Below are 8,436 nucleotides of genomic sequence, written 5' to 3'. Positions count from 1 at the left end.
TCTGTCCGAAACTGATAATCAACTTCTGTAATTGGTTAGTTTGACCGGGAATACTACTGATTTTGTTGTCGGTGTCTTTTTAAGAATTATATCTTGTATCTTAGCTTTCAAATGACTTTGGAATTACCTGAATCGGAGTTGTGTGTGCTGAGATATGATTGAATGAATCAAGACTGCTAGTTGAATTTCACAGTGAGCTTCGAACTGGAAAATCTGGGATTGTTTTGGTAACTTTGACCTAGTTAGGATGAGAACTGGACTAAGTAGTCTTCATCAAAGTTATAGCCCCCTGTCGTAGCTTCGAAACGGTATAACTTTCACTTCAATCCAATAAGTGTAGTTTCGGTTATGTCCGATACGCTAAGTAGCGGTGAATCTGCCTTTTTGGTTCCTTAGCTTAAAGCTTATTTCCGGTCATTTTCCTAGCTAAATCTTGTACTTGGATGACTTTGAGCCTATTGAATGGCTGTTGTGATGAATTTATATTTTGTATGATTTTGGGATTGATTTAGAAAAATAATGAAGCCATAAGTGGCTGGAAAATAGGTAAATACAAAGGGCGTGCTGCCCAAATTTGCACTCGAGGATTAGGTAACAATTTGATAGCAAATACCATATGAACCATATAGGATATTTGCGTCCTCTTTTATCGAGGTATATAAGGTCGGATCTGGCCGAAACTTGTACACTTGGAAAAAATGAAATTTATGACTAATAGAAATACGTTTTCTTCATTTTTTCGACTCCAATGGATATTTCAAAGTTTTACGAGCGAGCATGAGTTTTCCAAATATTTGACTCATATCCTTTGGTTTAAATGTACTCTACTCACTCTCAAAATCATATTTATACTTTGTACTAGTAGTATTTGAATTGTCTTCGATTCACCTAACTTTTGCTGGAGGAACTGTAATATGTTCTCTTGATTAACCTTAGGGTTCATCGGTGATTGAGAGGGTTACTCGAAAAGATATTCTGGATGTTATTTCACCTTAATAGGTGAGTGTACCACTCCCCTGGATTGTTGTTTAATTGATTTCTCTATACTTGAAATTTGTCACATGGATAACTGTGAACTCTGTTATTTTGAATGAACGAGGGTGTACTTTATCACACTCGTTCTCTTGCCTGTCCTGTATAAACTGAAATCCATTACTTGTACCTATTATGAACTTGAACCTGTTACTTGCACTTGTTATGATGTCGTTTGGAAGTGAGTCCAGCGATTTTCTGGTTAAACCTGAGCTCAACCTCGTGGGGAGTTAATTAAATCGAGCCATGCAAGGGCTTGGTCGAGGAAATTGATAATCCATGGGTGCCTGTTCTTATGGAATCTTTGAGTATTGAGACTCTTGATTCTGGTATACTCGAGTATTACCATTCCTGTTCCTGTTTGGCGTTCGGGTCCGGTAAGGGGTATGTTTGGTGAACGGGATTTTGGCGTTAAAGTGGTGTTCTACAGGACTGGTTCCTTCATTTGAACGTTGACGGAGGGTCAACGAGGCTGGATCAAGTATTGCAACGGGGATTTGGCTCCTGAGAGCCACCTGTATCCTTTACTTTGTGGTGTTCTTTCATATCTTGTATTTAATGTGAATATGTGCCTTAAAAGTGATTTTTCATGAGTTCTACTATTCCTACCGTTTATACTTTTGGTACCTCATTGAGCTTTTAAGCCACCCCGTCCCGTTATCCTTGTTTTCCTTACAGGGAACCATCTTTTGGACCAATGATCACTTTGAAGAATGAATTGAGCCTGTATAAACACCCTTTTGTATAGCTCCATGGAAGTTGGAAACCCTAAATGTATCTTAATACAATGTTTCCTTTTGGTTTGTAAACTTACTACTATGTATATTTTGAAGTGTTTCCTCATGTTTATGTGACATATATTTGGGCATGTACATTCTCTCATGTTAAACAAAGTATACTGGTACGGGGATGAACTGTGATGTAGCAACGACTCTTCCATTTCGTTTTGATTTTCGTGGGAGCGCTGTACCAAAGATTGATTGTATCTTTTACTTTGGCTCATTTGGTTCTGAATGTTACCTTTTTGAAGTTTTTTTGAGCGTTTGGAAGGGTTTATGTCTGTTCCGGATCCGTAGTCCCGGCGAAAGCTGGGCAGGCGGTCCGCCAAACCCTTTGGTTCGCCTTAGAGTGAGGTGGGGCTGTCATAGGTGGTATCAGAGCTGTTTCGCGTGGTCTCTGCGCGGAATGAGCTTGTGGCCAAGTGGTGTTGTGGTCTCGCTCATGTGAATGAGTGTAAGGGACTAAGTACTCTTTTTGAGCATAAGCTATGAATCATGGTGTATTATAGGGTTCAAAACATTATTCTGGTACCTGGCGAGTGGCCAGCTTTAGGAATTACAAATCTAAATGATTTACTCTTGGGACTGGCCAGCTCAAGTGGTGAATTATCTTATTTTGGATTCTTGTGCCTGAATACAAAAAGGGATGAAAGCCTAGGTTAGAAATGACTTGGGCGAATTCTAAATCTGATTCTACGGAACTTGATATGATGTGTTAGGTTATCATTAAGGATGATTGACCCTACCTAGGGATGATTGTGGATGGAGCCTAGAGAGAGAAAGCTGTTGGTTGGTTGCTTGTGTACCATTGGCCTAGTTTGTATATAGTTCTTTTAATGACTTTCATACGATTCCTTCTGCTTGTATCTGACTGACTGTTGCTGTGTGATTTATCTGCTAAAGATATGCTATATGTATATTGTCTGCTTTTATCACTTGTACCTGCATACTTTGTTTTAATATGGTATTCGCGCTTCAACCCTAGACTGGTTAAGTCAGATGGAGGGTACTCGTAGTGGACGGGGCCGCGGGCGTGTAACCTCAAATGAAGGAGAAAATCGGGAACCAACACCTGGACCTAATCCTGAACCTGGAATGGATCCTAGCATTCAGGTGGCTGCTGCCTTCCAACGTATGACTGACCTTTTGGCTCACGTAGTAGAACATCAGGACCAAAATCCTAATCATCAGCCGGGAAACCCTGGTAATCACATAAAGGGTGAGGATAAAGCCCTCGAAAGATTTCAAAAGTTCTCGCCACCAAAATTCCTGGGAGGGCCAGACCCTGACGTGGCCGAGAGATGACTAGAGAAGATGATTGATATATTTGCCACGTTACATTTGCTGTCTTCCAACGGGAGGGAGCAGCCTGTTCTTGGTGGAATATCATAAGACTGAAATGGGAAAGAGAACAAACCCCAAGGACGTGGGTGAATTTCATGAGAGAGTTCAACACGAAGTATTTTCCACCTCTGATCCAGGAAAAAAAAAGACGAGTTCATTAGGCTCCGCCAGGGAACTCAAACCGTCGCCGAATATGAGAGCCAGTTCACCAGGTTGTCCAAGTTCGCTCCCGAGTTAATTGTGACTGAGCAAAGGAGGATAAGGCGTTTTGTCCAAGGATTAAACGTTGAGATTCGGAAGGACCTGGCTGTAGCCCAACTCAATACCTTTAGTGATGCGGTGGAGAAAGCTTAATGAGTTGAAAGCGCGAGATTTCAAGTTAGAAACTTTCAAGCTAAGAAAAGGGGATTTCCTGGAAGTCGCTCAGAGCAGGGAGATAAGGGTACGCCTCCTAAGATTGGAAGGGGAAACGGGGGAGTACAATTACCGAGGATGTCAAGTGGGGCCTCACAGAGAGGCTCAGTCTCCGCTTCCCGTGGTCCCTGCGGGTACTGTGGGAAGCCGAATCACACAGAGGATGTCTACTGGAAGAAAGGAAGAAAGTGTCTGCGTGGTGGAAGTGCAGATCATCAAATCGCAAGTTGCCCAGGCCGATCTCGAGAAGGGAGTAGGAGCCAACAACCAACCACGACCAACCCTGACCAGTCGAAGGGGGACAAGAATGGATCGAAAGTGTCAGTTCGGGTGTACTCCTTAGAACAACATCAAGTCTCTGTGTGAGGACTTGCAAATTCCTTATATATTTCTTGAAAATTTCCTTTTATTTGAAAAATACTATTCTAGACCATCTTACTACTCAATCACCCTAGAATAAGTGCCAATGATCATAGGAAATTAGGGTTTTCCTTTCCGATTTCAATTCGAAGTGAAATTAGATTTTTCGTGTACCCGTAGTGTAATTATCCGGTATGGAGTAAGGATCAAATTTGGTGCTTAAGAGTGACTTTTAGGTGAGAAATAATATGTGATTAGAAGCTATGATAAAAAGTTAGTGAATAGGAAGTAAAAACCCTAGTACGTGTAATTTAAGGAAAACGGTTAGAACTGACGTGTACCGTTCGTTACCGAGTGAGTGCACCGATTAAAACCTATTTTATTTCTTTAATCTCCTCATTTTATTTTGACTCATTAACCCTCAAAATATCTTATACATGAGTCACCATGGTGGGCCAAAGGAAGAAGGAAGAAAACTCTAGAAAGGACACATGTCAAGCCCTTATTGGAAGGAGCTTTGACTAATTTGTATCAACCATCATAAAACAAGAATTTAACCAAATCTTCTCCATTTCTTCACCACCTTGGCTGAAAATAGAGAGAGAAAAAGGGGAGAGAAACTTCATCTTCATCAACTAAATTTCTTGCCTAATCTTAAACTCCAACCATAAATCTTGGGAATCACTTCACCAAAACTACTCTTTAGGGAAGATTAGAGCTTTGTATGGCAAGATTTTGAAGAAAAGGTTGTGGTCTTCTCCTACAAGCATTCTAGGAAGGTATCATGGATTTTCACACTTTTCTTTTTCCCAATTTTGGTTAAATATGGCTATAGCTTTTCATTTTGAGTTACAACGGTTAATTAGTGAGTTTTGTTGGAGTTGGGGGGATGATTAGCTAGGGTTTCATTTTCAGCTTTGATTATGATCATATATCCTTTAATTGATGTTATGAAGTTGCTAGTTGGAGGTTTTGATGATTTAAACCCAACAAACATGAAATTCTAGCAACAAAGTTCTAATTCCAGGTATAAATTCTCACAAAACACCATTCTGCCTGTTTTTGTTTCATCATGATAGAGGCTGAATTAGACTTCACATAAAACATGAAAGTTGTATAGAATGATGATTTATAAGTGCCTACAAAATTTCAGCTCAATCGGAGTAACGTAGCCTGTGAAAAGACCGAAATACCCCTGCTTCCCTGTATTTATCCGAAACTGATAATCAGCTTCTGTAATTGGATGTTTTTACCAGGAATACTACTGAACTGGTTAATGATGTCTTCTTAATAATTATAGCCTAGTATCTTAGCTTTCAAATGGCTTTGGAATTACTTGAATTGGAGTTGTGTGTGCTGAGATATGAGCGAATAAAGCAGGACTGCTAGTTGATTTCCGCTGTGAATTTCGAACTGGAAAATCTGGAGTTGTTTTGTTATATTTGACCTAGTTAGGGTGAGAACTAGACTGAGTGGTAGTCATGAAATTTGTAGGTCTTTGTCTTAGCTTTTCAACGCCTCCAAGAACGCCTTAAACGGACTTTGATAGCCTGCGATATGGCCATTTAAAGGTAGTACGGTTAATTAGCCGATTAGTTGGAACTTGATTCTGGGAATTGGGAATTTGACTAGGTTACACTGGAATTTGGACTATGAAACCTAGTTATTTTTGTCCACGGGTCCAAATGTCCTCGTTTCACTTTAAAGTCTTTTTATACGTTCCACTCATCATTTGCCGAGTTTCTTTGACTTCACCTAATTGTTTGCGCTAGATGAGCTGTAATATTCTTTCTCGTTTAATCTTAGGTTTTCTCGGTGACTGAGGATAATATCCGGAAGGATATTTTGCACGTTGTTTTGCGTACATAGGTGAGTGTTCCTTGTTTGTTATATTCTCCTTGACTTCATGACTTGTTGTTATTGTTTGATAATGTGTTAAGTGTTTCCAATAATTTCCAAAACGAATTTTCTAGACGAGTGTGTACTTTATCGCGCTCGACCTAAATGAAACGTGAAATTTTCAACGATTTAATGATTGATACATTAGTTGTGCATGATGTAAGCCTGTGAGGACTCGCAAATTCCTTGTATTTTTCTCAAAAATACCCTTTTATTTGAAAATTAGTATTTATCAAAGGCCACTACCCAAATATTTCACATTAAGTGTAGATAAACCTAGAAAATAGGGTTTTACGCTTCGGTTTCAAGTTTGGAGCGAAATTAGGGTTTTCGCGATTTTTCGCCGGATGAATTTTCGGTACAGAGTAAGAATTAATTTGGGGATTAAAAGTGACTTTTAAGTGAGAAATAATATGTGACTAGTGGCAATGATATAAGGTTAGTGAATGGGAAGTAAAAACCCTAGTACGTGAGTTTTTAAAAAAAAACGGCGCGATCCGGCGGGTTCCGCGCACTACCGATTGAACGTACCGTTTGACCACCATTTTTCTTACCAGACAAATTTATTGAACTTGAGCAAAATATCTTCTCTCTTGGCAGCAAGCTTGACCGAATGTGAGGCTACAAAATGACAAGAGAGAAAGAGAAAAAAAGAAAGGTGGTGGTGGTGACACTTGTCACCACCTCATGGCTTCTTAACCCAAGACAATTATCATCCATTTAAGCACCAAAATTCAGCATTTTACCCCTTATTTCTGCTGCTGCTGGCCGAGAGAGAGAAGAGGGAAAACACCAAAGGAAAACATTTCATTTCATCTTCAATCCAACAACTTAGGAAGAAATCACACAAAGTAAACCGATTAAACTTGTTCTTGAGTGACTAGTTAGTGAGTTGTGGTGAGTTTTTTCAAGGAGAAAGCTTGGGCTACTTGTAGTAACCTCTAGTCAAGGTAAGAGAGCTTATCTCTCTAAGTTTAGCTTTCAATTTTGTTAAATTAAGCTTGGCAACTTGATTTTGTGGTGAGATTATGGATGATTATCATGTTTTAGTAGTTTTTCCCTTTTTATTTCATGAACTAGGGTTTGGGGAAATTCTGCCCAATTTGTTGTAAGATGCTTATATGTTGCAATTGAGGTGTTATAAGGTGTTGTGGTAGTGATTAGACCAAGAAATTAAGGAAAGTTGCACTAGAAACTCAAAATTCCAGAATCTGGAAAATTTTCCCAACATTCTGTCCGAATTTGTATCTGTATGTTAGAAGCTGATTTGGCCTTAGGTCAAAGAAGAAAAGTTGTATAGAATGGCATTTTATAGGTGCCTACAAAATTTCAACTCAATCGGAGCAACGTAGGACGTGAAAAGTACAAAATACCCTTACTGTTCTAAGTATTTCCCAGCAGTCCGTTTCTTCAGTTAAGTCCAGCTTATCACATTTTTTTGACCAGGATCCATTATGATTTAGCTCTGGGCCAAAACATGAAAGTTGTAGTGTTCTGAAGTAGCTTTAAAATTGCTCAAAGAAAACCTGAATTGGATTTTTGTACACTGAGTTATGACCATTACAGTGTTCTGCGTTTAAGCAGCCGACGAATTGGTTTCTGGTTTAGTAATTTGAGAATTTGACCAAGTTACATTAGAAACTGGACTAAGTGACCTTCATGAACATTGTAGCCCTGAGTCTTAGCTTCGAAACGGCATAGGTTACGTCTTAATCCGATAAGCGTAGCCTCGGATAAGTTATTTCCGCTTTCATACGTCAAATCTGTCTTTTGCTAAATTGAATTTCTGCACTTGTTATTACTGTATTTCTTATTCTTATGATATTGTGAGCCTATGGAACGGCTCTTGACTTGAATTGCTTATGTGTGATGTTGGGTTGTGGTTGAGGAAAAATAATGAAGCCAAAATGGCTGGAAAATTAGGTAAACACAAAGGGCGTGCTGCCCAAATTTTCGCCCGAGGGCTAGGTTTCTATTTGAACTTGTATACTTTTGTTTGGCCAATACCATGACCGGTTTTCCATTTTAAAACATGATTTCTCATCCTTGGGTTCAAACAACCCTCTTCTTACTTGAAAGTCATCTTTACACGTTTTACTCCTAATTAGTCGGGTTTCTTTGTTTCCCTTAAATGTTTTGCTCGATAAACTGTAATATGTTCTCTTGTTCAACCTTAGGTTTCATTGGTGATTAAGGGTAATATCCGGAAGGATATTTTGCACGATATTTTGCATTTCTAGGTGAGTGTTCCTTATTTGATTCTATGGCTTGTTGTTATCATTTGCTAATGTGTTAAGTGCTTTTAATGATTTCCAAACGAGCTTCCTAGGCGAGTGTGTACTTTATCGTACTCGACCTAAATAACTGTGCAATTTTCAAGGATTTAATGATTGAAATGTTACTTGCGCATGAATGTAAGCCTTTTGGGCTGAACTGGCCATTGCCCCTTGTTACCGGTCGTCTCGAGCCAGAAGCGGACTCGGTTGGGCGATTAGGGACTTGGGTGAACGTTTGGTATACTCGAGCATTACCCTGTAGGTTGGTGGAGACTGGCCAACGGCCAGGACGGGGGTGAATGAATGAATGAATGAACGAACGATCGAACGAG

Source organism: Coffea arabica, chromosome 9e, assembly GCF_036785885.1.
Source record: "Coffea arabica cultivar ET-39 chromosome 9e, Coffea Arabica ET-39 HiFi, whole genome shotgun sequence".
Taxonomy (NCBI): Eukaryota; Viridiplantae; Streptophyta; class Magnoliopsida; order Gentianales; family Rubiaceae; genus Coffea; species Coffea arabica.
The sequence above is the reverse complement of the archived record's forward strand: the minus strand, read 5'-3'. Positions refer to the sequence as shown.